Consider the following 16,151-nt stretch of genomic DNA (forward strand, 5'->3'; position numbering starts at 1 on the left):
CTACTTGTGATCTCTCTCTCTCTGTCAAATAAATAAATAAAATCTTAAAAAAATACATTTGTTCAACTATTGATTTATTCATTAGCCGTTTTTGAGACATCTATTCTGTGTGCATTCCAAAGGACTTTTTTTCCTAAGTGGTTAGACAGCTAAACCAGGTAATTGAATAAAACTATTTCATTATCCAAGGGAAAGCTCTTATTCTGTTGTTGTGATCTACATCACTATAAGCAAAGAGAATTTTTAGAATTCTGAATAGAGTTGCTTGTGTTTAATATGGCATACTTCATGTAAATTATTTTTTATGATCTTTGCATTATAGAGAACACTAATGAAGAACTTGTTGGCAAGATGGGAAGCAAAAGGGCAGTTCAGAGACTGTAGATTATTGGAAAAGAAACCCAGTAGTGTTGCTTACACATTAAAGATAATCTTACCATAAAAGGAAGCAAAAAAAATTTTTTGGAGAAGACATCCAATCTTCTGTTCAACTCCAAAAAATGGAAATTCACAAACGACTTCTTGAGTCTAGCTTTCTGGTTTTACTGCCCACCTTCCTCCCATACTGATGTTTATTAATCAGCTCTAGTATCAGTTCCATCTCTATTCATACACTGTACTTAACCTGGTTCTTCAGCAATCTCAAAAGCATATTTATATATTTAAAAATATATAATTAAAAGAACTTGTTCCTTATAAGTCTTAGGATCAGGCAGTTGGCTATACTTTACTACCTTTTCTTCTTTTACATATTATGCAAATTTTTGTAGGCTTTCTTAGGTAAAAAAATTTAATTTTCTCCTTTACCACAGTAATTGTGAATCTTAAATTACACTCAATAACAGTATTTCTCCAAACTATAAATATTTGAATTTTTAATTAGGCAAGAATGATATAAAGTATAAAGACAAGAGATTGAAGACACTGAGAAATATTGAGATAAAAGGAAATTTCTAAATCTTTGACTTATAGTCTGTTCTACTCAAAAATTTTGACTCTTGTGAAGGGTGCCTAGGTGGCTCAGTTGGTTAAGCATCTGCCTTTGGCTCAGGTCATAATCTCAGGGTTTGGGGTTGAACAGGTCCTGTGGTGGCCTCTCTGCTCAGCAGGGAAACTGCCTCTCTCTCTCTGTCCCCCTCCTCTAACCACCCCAGCCCATGTTTTCTCTTCCTCTCGCGCACGCAAATAAATAAAATCTTCAAAAAATATTTTGACTTTTGTGTATTTCATTCACAAAAATAAGAAAGGGACTGAAGCCTATGAGAAATCTGAACAAGACTGTGGTTTGACAGCCAATTGATTATGACTGATCGGTGACTTCGTCATTAGCAATTTGATCACTGTTTTCCAGTTCCCACAATCTGCTCATCCAGCTGTCCAAGGAATGCTGCTGAAGTAGGCTGTCTGCATTCTCTCTCCCATCTGCTGTTTTTATTTTTACACTTTAATTATGAAATTTGGTCCAGAAAAATGGAAAATTTTGCAATATTTTACAACTATAGTAAATTTTTCATAATCTTAAGAAAGAGTGGTCAGTCATGTGTATAAGGACACTGGACAAGATCTCACATGACCAGGGTTCTTACTCCTCTTTTACCACCAACTAGCTGAATAGCACTGGTCAAATATTGGATAACTCTCCTTTTCTGTGATTCCATTACTTGAAAGGACTAGGTTGTTGCAGATTATGGACAGAGCAAAATATTAATATTAAATCTTAAGAAATTACTCCCATATAGATCTATTGCTACAAAAACAGATTTAAAAAATCTGTCGCGCGGCACCTGGGTGACTCAGCGGTTTGAGTGGCTGACTCTTGACTTGGCTCAGGTCATGGTCTCAGGGTCGTGGAATCAAGCTCTGCATCAGCTTCCACACTCAGTGGGAGTCTGCTTCAGGATTCCCTCTCTCCCTCTCTCCTCCAACCACCTCAAATAAATAAATAAATAAATAAATCTTAAAATAAAAAATCTGCCTAAGTTCAGATCTGGCATAATGGACCCCTGGGTGGCTCAGTCATTAAGGGTCTGCCTTCAGCTCAGGTCATGGTCCTGGGATCGAACCCTGCATCAGGCTCCTGCTTCTCCCTTTCCCACTCCCCCTGCTTGTAATCCCTCTCTCACTGTCGAAAAAATAAATAAAAATCTTAAAAAAAAAAAAAAAAGAACTGGCATGATGTCAGACATATAGACTGGGTCAGAATAAAGAGCCTAGAAATAAACCCACACATATGTATTGTCAGTTGGTTTTGACAAACGATGCAATGGGTTAAAGACTATGTCTTTAACAAGTGGTGTTGGGAACGCTGGGTATCTATATGCAGAAAAATAAAATTGGACCTATATTTTATACCACACAAAAAACTCAACTCAGGGGGCCCCTGGGTAGCTCAGTCAGTTGAGTAGCTGCATTTGGCTTGGGTCATGATCCTGGGGTCCTGGGATCAAGCCCAGTATCAAGTTCCCTGCTCATTGAAGAATCTGCTTCTCCCTCTGCCCTCCTCACCCTGCTTGTGCTCTCTCTCTTTCAAATAAATAAGTAAAAATCTTCAAAAAAAATCCAACTCAAAATAGATTAAAAACTTAAACATAAGAACTGAAATTATAAAACTCCTAGAAGGAAACCCAAGGGGAAAGCTTCATGGCTTGGTTCTTGGTAATGATTTCTTGGATATGACACTAAAGGATTAAAAAAAAAAAAGTAAAAATATAGGTGGATAATAGCAAACTAAAAAAGTTCTGCACAGTAAAAGAAACAATCTTTTGAGTGAAAAAGTGACTCACAAAATGGGAAAAATATTTTCAATCCACATATTAGATAAGGTTTTATTACCCAAAATATATGAGGAACTCCTAAACTTGATAGCAAACAAACCAAGACAACAAATAATTATTAAAAAAATGAGAAAGGGACTTGAACAGACATCTTCCCAAAAAAGACATACAAGTGGCTAACAGAATATGAAAAGATGACCCACATTATTAATCAAAAGGGAAATACAAATGAAAATCACAATGAAATATCACCTCACATCTAGGATAGCTATTATAAAAAAATATTGGTGTTGATGTGTAAAAACTGGAACCTTGTACAGTGTTGGTGGAAATGTAAAATGGTGCAGGAGCTATAGAAAACAATGTGGAATTTTTTCAAAAGATTAGAAACAGAGCTACCATATGATCCAACATTCTCACTTTTAGGTATTTATGCAAAAGGGTTGAAATTAAAATCTCAAAGTATTTCCATCCCCATGTTTGTTACATTATTATTCACAATAGAAAAGGTGTAAAGACAATCTAAATGTCCATCAGTGGATGAATAGATAAAGAAGATGTGGTATATACTTATGATTAGATTTTACTGTCTTAAAAAGAAGGAAACCTTGCCATATATGACACCATGGATGAACCTTGAAAACATTATGCTAAGTGAAATAAGCCAGTCACAAAAGAACAAATACTGTATGATTCTACTTTATATGAGGTATTTACAACAGTCAAACTAAAAAAACAAAGAGTAGGGGTGCCTGGGTGGCTCAGTCAGTTAAGCGTCTGTCTCTGAAGGGCTCATGTCATGATCTCAGGGTCCTGGGATCCAGCCGCACATCTCCCTGCTCATCAGGAGGCCTGCTTCTCCCTCTCCTTCTGCCTCTTTGCTTGTGCTCGCTCTGTGTCAAATAAATAAATAAAATGTTAAAAAAAAAAAAAGAGTAAAAAGAATGTTGCCAGGGGCTAGGAGTAGAAAGAAACGGGAAGATGCTATTCAGTGGGTATAAAATTTCAGTTATGCAAGATGAATAAATTTTAGAATCTGCCAAACAATACTGTGTGTATAGTTAACAACATTGTATACTAGTTAATAATACTATATTATACACTTAAGATTTTGTTAAATAAATAAGTGCTAGGAATATAATGTACAACACAATGACTATAGTTACCACTGCTATACAGAATATAACATGTAGCATATATGATATATATGAAACTTGTTAAGAGAGTAAATCTTATGAGTTCTCATTAAAAGGAGAAATTTTTTCTCTCTTTTTTTTTCCATTTCTTTTTTTTTTTTAAATTTCTACATAAGATTATGTATGTTGACTAAACTTATTGTGGTAATCACTACATAATATATATGAGTCAAACCTTTAAGCTGTGCACATGAAAGTTAAATAGTGATTTATGTCCATCATGTCTCAGTAAAACTGGGGAAAAAAGAAAAAATACCTAAAAATTTGTTAAAAGGGTAAATAAATCTTGCGTTTTCACAATTCAAGAAGGAGTAGTGTGCGGGAGGAGGATAATAAACCTAAGGACACTGGGAATGGTTCATCACTCATATACCTACTGATAGATTCAAGACACTGGGGCTTAACATTTGCAAAAGAACTGAAGCAGTAACTGGGACCAGCAAGGGGTGGAGGACTTTTGGAGAGAAATCGTAATTATCTTGAAGATAATCTAGAGCCATTGAAGAGTTTGTAAAGTAAGGAGATAACGTGATTAGATTATATTTTAGAGCTATTATTTTTCTTGAAAAACATGGAAAATTGGTTGCAGAGAGCCATAAAACTGGAAAATTAGACTAAGAAGTTCCTATTAATTTTTGGTTTATAAATCTTTCCTTCTAAATCCAGGCAGGAGATGATAATGGTGTAAACTGAGACAGTGGGCATGGCTATCTAGACAAATGGGAGAAAAGAGGAATTCTTAGGAAGTTTAATTGCTAAAACTTGGTGATTGGTTTATTATCCTCAGGTTCTATTTCAGAATATTTCCTCTTCTCTCATCCTTCCTTGGAACCTTAGTTCCATGATGAAGATTTAAAATCACCTTGAAATTTATTATTTAAATTCATTTAAAATCACCTTGAAATTTATTATTATTATTATTATTATTACTACTACTACTACTACTACTACTACTAAACTTATTCCAAAATATAAATGTAAATGGATACTTAGCCTTTTGAAAATCTGGATTATCACTGACACAGAAATATTGCATTAAGGTGCTGTTCCAGGAAGTGGATTCTGCACAAAGTAAAGACTTGGTATTAAATGTGAGCATGCAAAACTAAGGAAGTACTTCAGACTGCAGAAAATTTGTGATATGTAGTTTTGGCAACATTTAACCAAAGCAGAACCAAAAAAGGAGTTTGATCGTTATACTACGGTGATATTGGGTGGCATTTTTAAAAACTATAAATGCTGGATTCATAGTTTATGTGACCGGGAACTAAGATTCTCGAAATATGATGAAGGTGACATTTTTGGAAGAACATCCAATATTTGCAAACAAGGTTTGCCTAGTAATTGAAAGTTGGCTATATATTAAAAAGACTTACCGAGTTTCACCATGAATTTTAGTAGAAGATATAAGCTGTATGTCAGAAAGTTAAAATTGAATTTATTTTCCAAAATGAAATTGTTTTAAATATTGCCTAGTGAATTTATCTCTGAAAAGCATTATCATATAATATTTACTCTTTCCGGACCAAATAATGTAAATGGCTGTTTCCTGACTTTGAGAATCTTTGGGCCTAAAATGGATGACAGAAACAATAAACATAGAAAAGCAGACAAATGAATCTCCACCATATAGAAATTCTGAGAGGCAATGCCTTGAAAGAAGATAAGTTGAAAGAAAATAAATTCAATAAGGAAGGGCTTATATTTTGTAAGTGACCCTATGCAGGAAATTAAATACATATAAGCAGATATGAGACAAGAATTGGAAATGTTCTTTGGGTATTCCTTTCAACATTCCCAGTGTCTGTAATGATATTCATTGTAGAGCACTTTCGTATCTATTATCCCTCTTTTTAAATCCTTCAAGTATATTAAAAGTTATTTACATATTATACATATTTACAATCCAACTCCCACAAGCCAGTCTAACAAAGTTTCTACAGAAATTGAATATCAATTACTTAAACCTGAATAACTGTATGCCCAAAGTTTGTTTCCCTTTACCTTTTTTATTCTCCTGTTCTGTTCTATTAGTTAATTAATTTATTTCTAGGATGTTTGTCTCTAGGCATTTTATTGCATGTATATGCTACTCAGAGTATATATTTTTGAATTATAATTAGCATATTCTTATTTTCTCCTTAAATACTTTTTCTTTGTGAGTGTAGTTTATTTGTTCTTTTCCATTTAAGTTAGTAGGTCTAAAGTCTTCTGTGCTACCACATTCAGAGGCAGAATTGCTTTATCCCCTCTCCCATCTACTCCCTGCTGTCTTTCTCTGAAGCTTATACATTCTCTTTAAAATCAGCTTCAGCAAGATTTGAAGAAGCCCGGTTTTAGTTTTGATTTCCTTCTTCCTCTTAGTTTAGTTTTAAAGTTCCACCTCCACACGATTCTTTCCTCATCACCGCCAATATAGAAATTGTGTCCACTTCTTTCTTCCTTTAACTTTTACTTTCTCATCTTTACAAAAACCGTTTTGAAGATCTGTGCTTCCTTGCATTCTGAACTTTGCCTTCAGCAGAGTGTACTATCATCACCAGAGGCTCAACAGGAACAGCAAGAATGAGATAATTACCCTTTAGCCAATGTTATCTTCCTTTTAAATGTTGAAATAGGAAAGGTAACCAACTGTAACAGAAGTCTATTGATACTGCCTAACCTCATACCTTCCGTGTCAGGCATGCAACCCTGTCCCACCAGTGCCAGCTACACAGACAGAACCTCCGATGTCAGGCACAGAAGCTGCAGCTTGCTTGATTTTCTTCTGATGTTCCAGAAGGGAGACTCTGAAGTACCTTGCATGGGGTTGATACTCATCATCCATAACTAATATTCAAGACAATTAATACTTGTGTGTATGAGCCACAGGTGATAACACCAGTTTTAAAAAGCTCCGCAGATCAGCATGCTTTTCTTTTCCAAATTTATCTGGTAAACCTTTCCTAACATGTATGACAAGTATTTTTACTGCTTTGTCTTCAACTTTAATACATCTGATGACTTCACCGAATTACTGGATCAAATTTCTGACTTTGCATTTTCTTCTGTTGACTCTCATTCAAAATTCTCTGATTTTTTAGATATTTTAAATATTTTCTCCTTTTTTTCTTAATTAGTTAGAGAATTGTCAGCACAAAAGCAGGCCTTTATCATGAACATACCTGGCTTATTACTTTTTCTTTTTCATCTTGCACTATACTGCTTTCCAGTGTGGAATGCATTTCCCCCAGAAGGAGCATTCCATCTCTAGTCACAGGAGAAGTTAAATGGCTGCTTAACTTCACTCCCCTAGTGGCTTTTATCTCTCTCCTGACCCACACATTCAGATGCAGAACACCTTTTACACTGGCAAACAGAGCATTTTTGCACCCAGGACATCATTCAGCAAAGCTTTGTGTTTTCTTAAGTAGAACATATAGGGTTCAAATATAATAAATAGCCATTCTCTGTTCCCACTTAGAAAAAAACTTAGATTTCCCATCAATCAATTGAACTGCTCTGTTTTTGTCCTTGAAAGTTAACTGCTTCTACTCTAAAAAGTTCTTTAGTGGGACAGACCAACAGTTCTGGGCATAATCAGGATTTAATGATGCTAAATGATGCCTTCTAAGCTCATGTCTTCCCTTTCTGAACCCTTGAATTTTGGCGCTTTTTCAGGTGCATGGCCAATAAGTGTGGGACTATCTTATCAGAGCCTTAGATGCCTACTTGGTGGGCATCTGGAGCTGTAAACCCTGGTAGCAAGTGTCTACACCTGGTGTCTGAAACTATATACCCAGTCAGCCCCAACTCAAGCAAAGTTTTGATATTTTCACACTTGAAAGTACTTTCCTCTTTCCAGTTTTTCTCCTGATGAATTTCTATACACAAAAATATTGAAGTAATACTTCCTAAAAATAGGCAAGGTTCTGAGCACTTTGTATGCTTTAACTCAGGAGATCCTTAGAACATCCTGTTGGGTAGATACTATTATTATTTTCACTTTACGGATAAAGAAACTATAACACAGAAAAGTATTCTAACTTGTTTACTGCAAATAGCTAGCAGGTGACACAAGACGATTGGACACTGTATTGTAGTCTTCTTGTTAAATACTTTATTATGTGTGTAAAAAAAAAAAAGTAAATTTTAAATAAATGCAAATAACCCCAAATCTTAGGCAAGTGCATCAGAATGTGTTTGAATTTTGTACACAAATATGAGAATCCTTGTGTATTTTTTTTTGTTTAAGGTAATTTAGCATATTTGCATTGTCAAATTTATATACTTAATCTTATAATATTGTTCCAATATCTTGTTATTATTATTTTTCTTTTTTTTGGATATGTAAGGTATAATTCTATTTTCTTTCTTCACTATTTGATAGCTATTAAAAAAATCTTTGTCCTACTAGAGATTACTTTAACCTTTTTATATAACAAACTTGAACTGTATTTCTCTTACTATCAGTTACATTCATATGTTATATATTGATTCTTCTCAAAGAAGAAAAATTTAGCAAGTTTGTTTTTTTTTCTAATCATAGTTGTTTTCCAGTTTTAATATAATTTAAAATTTTTCAGTTCAGATTTACTTTATTTTTAAATTATGTGTTTCTTTGTCCAAAAATTAAGATGGCATTTGTATTTAGTTTGTTTTAACCATTCATTATGTTAACTCAGTGTTCACTTGACATCATGCTGACCATGAGATTTTTCTTATAAATGTTCTTAACTTCTTTATTTTGATTCAGCTTTCAAAGCACTGCATATTTCAAACAGGAATATGTCTGTGAAGATTTTTTCCATGTTATAAGTGTGGAAATTACACTGTTAAACCATGTGTGTCTGAGAATTTTCTTCTTTTTCCTTCAAACACTACACAGTTATAGAGTTCTTTTTTGTAATGTTTTCCCTCAAAACTCTCTTAATTTCAGTGTCTTCAAGAGGTAGTGATATAGAAAAAGTTTAATGTCAAACTGATATTATTTCTTTGTATGTAAACTTTATTGATTTCTGCCTGAATATCCTTTGGAATTCTCTTAATCCATGCACTTAAAAAAATTCACCAGGCTCTCTAGGTATTGGTATACTTACGTTAATAAACCCAGATTCTAACTCTCCTTAAGCCTAGGTAAGCTATCCTTTCCAGATTCTAATTATTACTTCTATTTGTTTGTCACAAATATCTAATTCTATCCTGTTGTCATATATATATGATATAACTCTTTTTGTTTGTTTGTTTAAATACTCTGCTTGTAAATAAAGTACATGTTTACTTTCCATAATGTTTATCTTTTCTTTGTCCTAATATCTTAGCATCTTTCTTCTAAATGTTTTGCAAACTATTCAGAATTTTCTCCTAGACTTGCTTTTATTTCTTGCAGAGATCTTTGTGGTTTTTTTTTTTCTAATTTATATATTATTCTATCTCACCCATTTATTAAAAGTCTCTTGAATTGGGGCACCTGGGTGGCTCAGTGGCTTAAAGCCTCTGCTTTTGGTTCAGGTCATGATCCCAGGTTCCCTGAATGGAGCCCCATATTGGGCTCTCTGCTCAGCAGGGAGCCTGCTCCCCCCCCCACACCTCTCTCTCTCTGTCTTTCTGCCTACTTATGATCTCTGTCAAATAAATAAATAAAATCTTTTTAAAAATTGCTTGAATTTGTATCCTATCTCACTTTATTTTATAGTCCAAGATTTCTTGAATTTTATTTTAAAAGTTAAAGAAAATTCTGAAGTTATTTTGTGCTTTCTCAAATAAAACTATACTCAACAATATTCTTTTCTCTGTATCCATGATACAATACTAAGTTTCCCTATATTACAATATTTATTCATGGTTTCCTAAGAAATTTGGTTTTGCTTTTAATTGTTAAGTACAGAAAATTCTAGCAAAGCCAGCTACTTTGGTATATTTCCTTTCCCCCTTCCCCTCATTTACTCATATCCTTTTAGCTCTTATGCTGACATAGAGGTTGAAGAGAAAAACCTTTAGTAAAGTCTCGGGGTTTTATAATTGCTAAAAGATGGAGCTCCTATAGCAGTCCTGTGCTTATCTGACTATGCGGGAGATAATTTATCACTTAATAGTTTGTAGAGTTTCGTAGTTTTTATTTTGTCAGGAAAAATACATGTAAAAGTACATCCCTTTCATACTACACCACTCTTGTGAATCTGCCAATATCTCCTAATTCCTACCATAATCTTCCCATTCTTGAATGCAAAGAGCATGGCTGCCTATTTACTTTTCTGAAAATGCATCCCATTAAGAATAACTAAATTAAAGAACCCCATTCCTGGCTGTGATACAGTAACTGAGGCTAAACTTGCTACCCCACAATGAACAAGTAGAACACTAAAAGAAAAATGATGAAACAAATGTCTTTACATTGGTCAAAAATCAGCCCATTGTTGCTATCCCTGAGAAGAGAAATACAAAATAGATGAGCTCAATGATAACCAGGACTATCTTCCTATAGGCACCTTCCAGATTGCAGGGAAGTTTAGGAAAAAGTATTCAATTTTATTTCTAAATAACAATGAGAAAACACAATTTAAAACATTACTAAATATTAAGGAATGAACTTAACAAAATTTTTGTATAAAGTAAAATGTCGCTTAGGACAATTAAAGACAGCAAAATAAAGGGAGCAATATGTAAGGTTTCTGAATTAAAAACTTGAATTGTTAAGATTATTCCTCCTATTTATGTATAAACTCAGTGAAATCTGATTTAACACCCAACCATCACTCTTTTACCCCCTAGAAATTGACAAGATCCTAAAATTCATAAGAAACATGAAAGATGTGACATAGTTCAACAAATTTAAAATGAAAGAACAAAGTTGAAAGACTTATGCTACCTAAGTTTGTGATCATTATACAACTGTAATAATGAAGACAGCATTGTATTGGCATAAGGGTACATATCAATGAAATAGAATAAAGGTTTCAGAAATAGACTTAACATGTAACTGATCAATTTAATTTTTGAAAAAGGCACCAAGCTATGCAATGGGAATAATGTTAGTCTTTTTTAAAAAATTATACTCAAAGCCCTGATATTCTAAATATAAAAATAAAAACAAGTATTGAATTTTAATGCCATATGTTGAAAATAACTCAAAATTGATTATAGATCTACAAGTAAAGATGTAAAACTATCAAACTCCTATATAGCTGAAAGTTTTCTTAGATTAAACACAAAAGTAAAAGGTATGAAAGAGAAGACTGCTAAAAATGAAAACAAAATTTTTCTCTGTGAGAGACACAATTACAAAAAATGAAAAAACAACAACAAATGAAAGTAAGGAACAAACTAAGAGAAAATATTTGCAATATGCATATCTGATGAAAGACTTCTTTCCAGATTTTATACAGAACTCATATCTGAATAATAAAAAACAAACAAAAAAAATAAAGAAGTAGGCAAATGGTTTAGAAAATAATACGTAAAGAGATACGGAGATGGCCAATTTATACAACAAAGATTTTCAGCACCACTAATCATCAGGGTAATGTAATTTGAAGCCACAATGATACACTACTATACAGACAACAGAATGGGTATGATTAAAAAGACTATTTGTTGTTGTTAAAGTTAGTGTATCTTTTAAACAGTGAAACCTATACCTAACACAGGACCTAGCTATTACACATCTAGGCAAGTACCTGAGAAAAATAAAAACGTATATCCATACTAAGACTTGTAAATAGGAACTTTTACACGGCAAATTCATTCATAATACCCCCAAGCTGCAAACCACCCATATGCTTATCAACAAATTAATGGATAAATAATTTGTGGTATATCCACATGAAGTAACATTTCCCATGGAATGCCATATGGCAATGAAAAATAATTCTGCTGCATACTACTGATGTATGTGGCAACATGGATGAATCTCCATGTACTCAACACATTGCATTGAGTAAAGTAGATATCAGTAGTAATCCTTTGTAATTCCATTTATATGAAATTTTACAAAAATGTATAAGAGAAAACAGAGAAATAGAGAGAGCTTTTGGTGTGATGAAAATATTTTAAATCTTGATAGTAATGGTGGTTACACAAGTGAGTCCATTTTATTATATTGTCCTAGTAATGTCAGGAAAATTGTTCTACAAATTTCAGGACAGACTGTTCACTTTTTGTGGAGCAGGGTGCCTGCATTTAAGGGACTAATATTCAGATAGTGTGAGTTAGTCTTATACAGTTTTCCTTTGACTAGTTTTCCTCTGTCTTCTTTGAAGCTTAATATGTTGCTGATACCTATTACCAGTTTTCAAGGTTATTGAAATTTGGCATTTTTTTTAACTTTCATGCACACTTAAAAAAAAAAAAAACCAACTGACATTGCTAACTAGCAGTCATTTATACCTCAGTGTAGCCCTCTTCTCTAAAACCGAAGGGGATTTCTTTGCATTCACGTGGACAAAGACTTAATTCCATTGCTTCATTCTTCCGGGACCTTGAAAATAGCCAGTTCTCCTGTCTTAACTTAATTATGGCATGTAGCTAGTAAGTTTGCATAACTATGACTATTCTGCCAAATATTTACATGCATTTCTGTTTACCTGAAGCCTTGCTGTGTTCTTATTTTTCACACATTTTGAATTTTTGAGATGCTTTTACAGTTTCTCTATGGCTGAATAATGAATTCTAATTGTTATGCTGTGTTTTGCCTGAACAGATAGGTCCTTGAGCCGTTTTAAATCAAACATAAAACTACAAACACCCCAATAGAAAAATTGACAGAACAGGCAAGTTACAATAAACATGAAAGGATTTAACTTCATAAGTAATCAAAGGAATGCAAATTAAACAGTGAGATATCACATTTACCTATTGTCAGGAAAAAATAAAAATATTCATTGTTTTAAAAGCTTCAAGGAAAAACGCTGCTGGTAGGAATATCAATTGCTTTCTTAAAGAGAATTTTGAATGGATATTTTTAAGAACCTTTAATTGTATATTCTGTTTTGCCTAGAAATTCTACATCTAATAGCTTTTTCTAAATAATCATACAAGGGCACAAATATGTAGGCACAATCACATTTACAAATGTTTTTTTAAATCTTAAAATCTCTACATTTCTAATAATGGGAGTAACTGATGGTATATTACATAAATCACATCTGCCTATTATTTGATGGCTCAGAAACTGTTCATCTATAAAGTATTTCATATTGATGTCACAAATTTTGTTTAAAATATATACATATGTAGAGAAAACAATCTGGAAATGGATATACTAAAATGTTAACCACCAATTTCTTTTTTTTTTTTAAGATTTTATTTATTTATTTGACAGACAGAGATCACAAGTAGGCAGAGAGGCAGGCAGAGAGAGAGGAGGAAGCAGGCTCCCCACAGAGGAGAAAGCCAGATACAGGGCTCGATCCCAGGACCCTGGAATCATGACCCGAGCCAAAGGCAGAGGCTTAGCCCACTGAGCCACCCAGGTGCCCCTAACTACCAATTTCTATGTTGTAAGATTAAAGATATATTTCTTATTTTTTTCTGTTTTTTTTTTTTTTTTCAAAATGTCTAGGGGTGCCTGTGTGGCTCAGTCATTAGGTGTCTGCCTTCGGCTCAGGTCATGATCCCAGGGTCCTGGGATTGAGATCTGCATTGGGCTCCCTGCTCAGTCGGAAGCTTTCTTCTCCCTCTCCCACTCTCCCTGCTTGTGTTTCCTCTCTCACTGTGTCTCTCTCTGTCAAATAAATAAATAAAATCTTTAAAAAGAAAAAAGTCTAAAGTCCACATATAGTTCTACTTTTATATTCAGAGTTTATATTCAGATTTTAGGCATATGATTAACTCTATATCCCATGGGCCCATTTCATACCTCTCAGTTCCTTTGCAGTCTGTCTGCATTTGGTCTCATTTGCATTCATCCATCCTGTTGTCTGGGATATTCCTTAAAAGGGAAAAAAAGAAAAAAAACATTTGATTTTTCCATAGGTTTCTGGTGACTTGTTCGTTTCTAAGTTTGTGTAAGTGCAAAAGATCCGTAATACTTTAGCTATACTCTGTCTCTTCAGCCTCATCTTCAGTCATTGTCTCAATCCTCATTTAGTCTATATTTTGGTCTCAGAAAATTCCCCAAATCATCTTTCTCAACCTAATGCTGTACTTATATCAGACAAAGTAGATTTAAACCAAAAAGAGTAGTAAGAGACAAGAAGGTTGTTATGTAATTATAAAGGGGTTAATTAAAGAAGAAGATATAACAATGATAAATATTTATTCACCCAATATTTAGGTATTTAGGAATACCTAAATATATAAATATATAAAGCAAATTTTAACAGATCTGAAGATAATTACAGCAATATAACTATAATACAGAACTTCAGTATCCCATTTTCAACAATGTCTAGATTATTCAGATAGAAAATCAATGAAGAAATATTGTACTTAAACTACACATTAGACCAGATGAATTTTACAGACATTTACTGAACATCTCCAATGCTGATAGAACATTCTCCAGGATCGATCACATATTAGGCTACAAAACAAGAGTTAATAAATTTAAGAACATTGAAATATTATCAAGCACCTTTTCCAACAACAATCTTATGAAACCAGATGTCAATTATAAGAAGAAAATTGGAAGATTTTAAAAAACGTATAGATTAGACAACATGCTACTAAACAATAAATGACACAAGGAAAAAATCAAAAGAGAAATAAAAAATATCTGCAGAGGGGCACATGGGTGGCTCAGTCAGTTAAGCATCTGCCTTTTACTCAGGTGGTGCTCTCTAGGTCCTGAGATTGATCCCCTCATCAGGCTCCTCACTCTGCGGGGAGCCTGCTTCTCCTACTTCCTCTGTCTCTTCTCCCTTCTTGTGCTCTCTCTCTCTCTCTTTCAAATAAATAATAAAAAACTAAAAAAAAAGATCTGGAGAAAAATGAAAATGTGAAACAACATACCAAAATTTGTGGGATGCAACAAAAGCAGTTTTAAGAGGGAAGTTTATATCGATCAAGGCCTACATTAAGAAAAAAGAGCACCTGGGTGGCTAAGCTGGTTAAGCAGCCAACTTTTGATTTTGGTTCATGTCATGATCTCAGGGTTGTGAGATGAGCCGTGCATCAGGCTCCATGCAGATGAGGAGCCTGCTTAAGATTCTTTCTCTCCCTCTCCCTCCACCCCATCTCACAGATGTTCTCTCTCTCTCTCTCTCTCTGTCTCTTTCTCAAAAAAAAGGAGAAAGAGAAAACTCATATAAACAACATTCAACATTACCCCTCAGGGAAAGAGAAAAGGAAGAACAAAGCCCATAAGTTAGTAGAAGAAAGGAAATAAAGATTAGAGCAGAAATAAATTAGAGACTAAAAAGGACCAATTACCAAAATATAGATCAATGAAACTAATACCTAAAACATAAACAAAATTGACAAACAGATTCACCAAGGGAAAAAAAAATAGAGCTCAAATAAAATTAGAAATGAAGGAGGAAAAACTACAACTGTTAGTGCACAAATACAGTGACCATAAGAGTCTACTATTAACAATTATATGCCAGCAATTGAACAACCAAGAATAGACCCACTGAATCTGGATCATGATGTAGAAAGTTTGAACAGAATAATAACTACTAATAAGATTGATCCCATAATCAAAAATGTCCAACAGAGAAAAGAACAGGAATTGATGGCTTCTCTGCTGAATTCAAACATTTAAAGAAGAATTAATGCCAATTCTTCTCAAACTCTTCCAAGAAATAGAAGATCTTATGATCAGCATCCTCTTATCAAAACCAACAAGGACACTATAAGATAAAAAATACAGGCCAACATCCATGATGAGCATGGATGCAAAAGTCTTAAACCAAGTATTAGCAGACTGAATTCAATAATACATTAAAAAGATCAAGTGGGAAGTGGGAACTATTGTAGGAATACAAACAAGGTTCAAGAAAAACAAATCAATGTGATGTACCTCGTTAACTTAATGAAGGTTGAAAATCACATGATTATATCAAAAGATGCAAAAAAGTTTTTGACAAAAATTAAACATCCAGTCATGATATTAACTCTCAGCAAACTGGGTATAGAGGGAACTTATGTTAACACCATAATGACTATACATGACAATTCCACAGCTAATATCATACTCAGTGGTGAAAAGTCGAAAGCTTTTTCTCTAAGAATAAGAACAATACAACAATGTTTCTCTTGC

At 33.6% G+C, this 16,151-nt stretch overlaps 1 long non-coding RNA gene across 2 annotated transcripts in view; it reads right to left on the minus strand.

The window, feature by feature from the left end:
• Nucleotides 1-3,608: 3,608 nt before the first annotated feature.
• LOC106006356 overlaps nt 3,609-16,151 on the minus strand; it is a 70,342-nt gene continuing 57,799 nt past the window's right edge. Inside the window, exons 2-3 of one of the 2 annotated variants that reach the window (XR_001180348.2) lie at nt 13,806-13,877; nt 3,609-3,667 (exon numbers count right to left, since the gene is read on the minus strand). This is a non-coding gene — a long non-coding RNA (uncharacterized LOC106006356). The remainder of the gene's footprint in view (nt 3,668-13,805; nt 13,878-16,151) is intronic. The other variant, XR_006602404.1, reaches the window with a different exon arrangement.

Source organism: Mustela putorius, unplaced genomic scaffold (assembly GCF_011764305.1).
Source record: "Mustela putorius furo isolate JIRA1106 unplaced genomic scaffold, ASM1176430v1.1 tig00003867_pilon_pilon_pilon, whole genome shotgun sequence".
In the NCBI taxonomy this organism is placed as follows: Eukaryota; Metazoa; Chordata; class Mammalia; order Carnivora; family Mustelidae; genus Mustela; species Mustela putorius.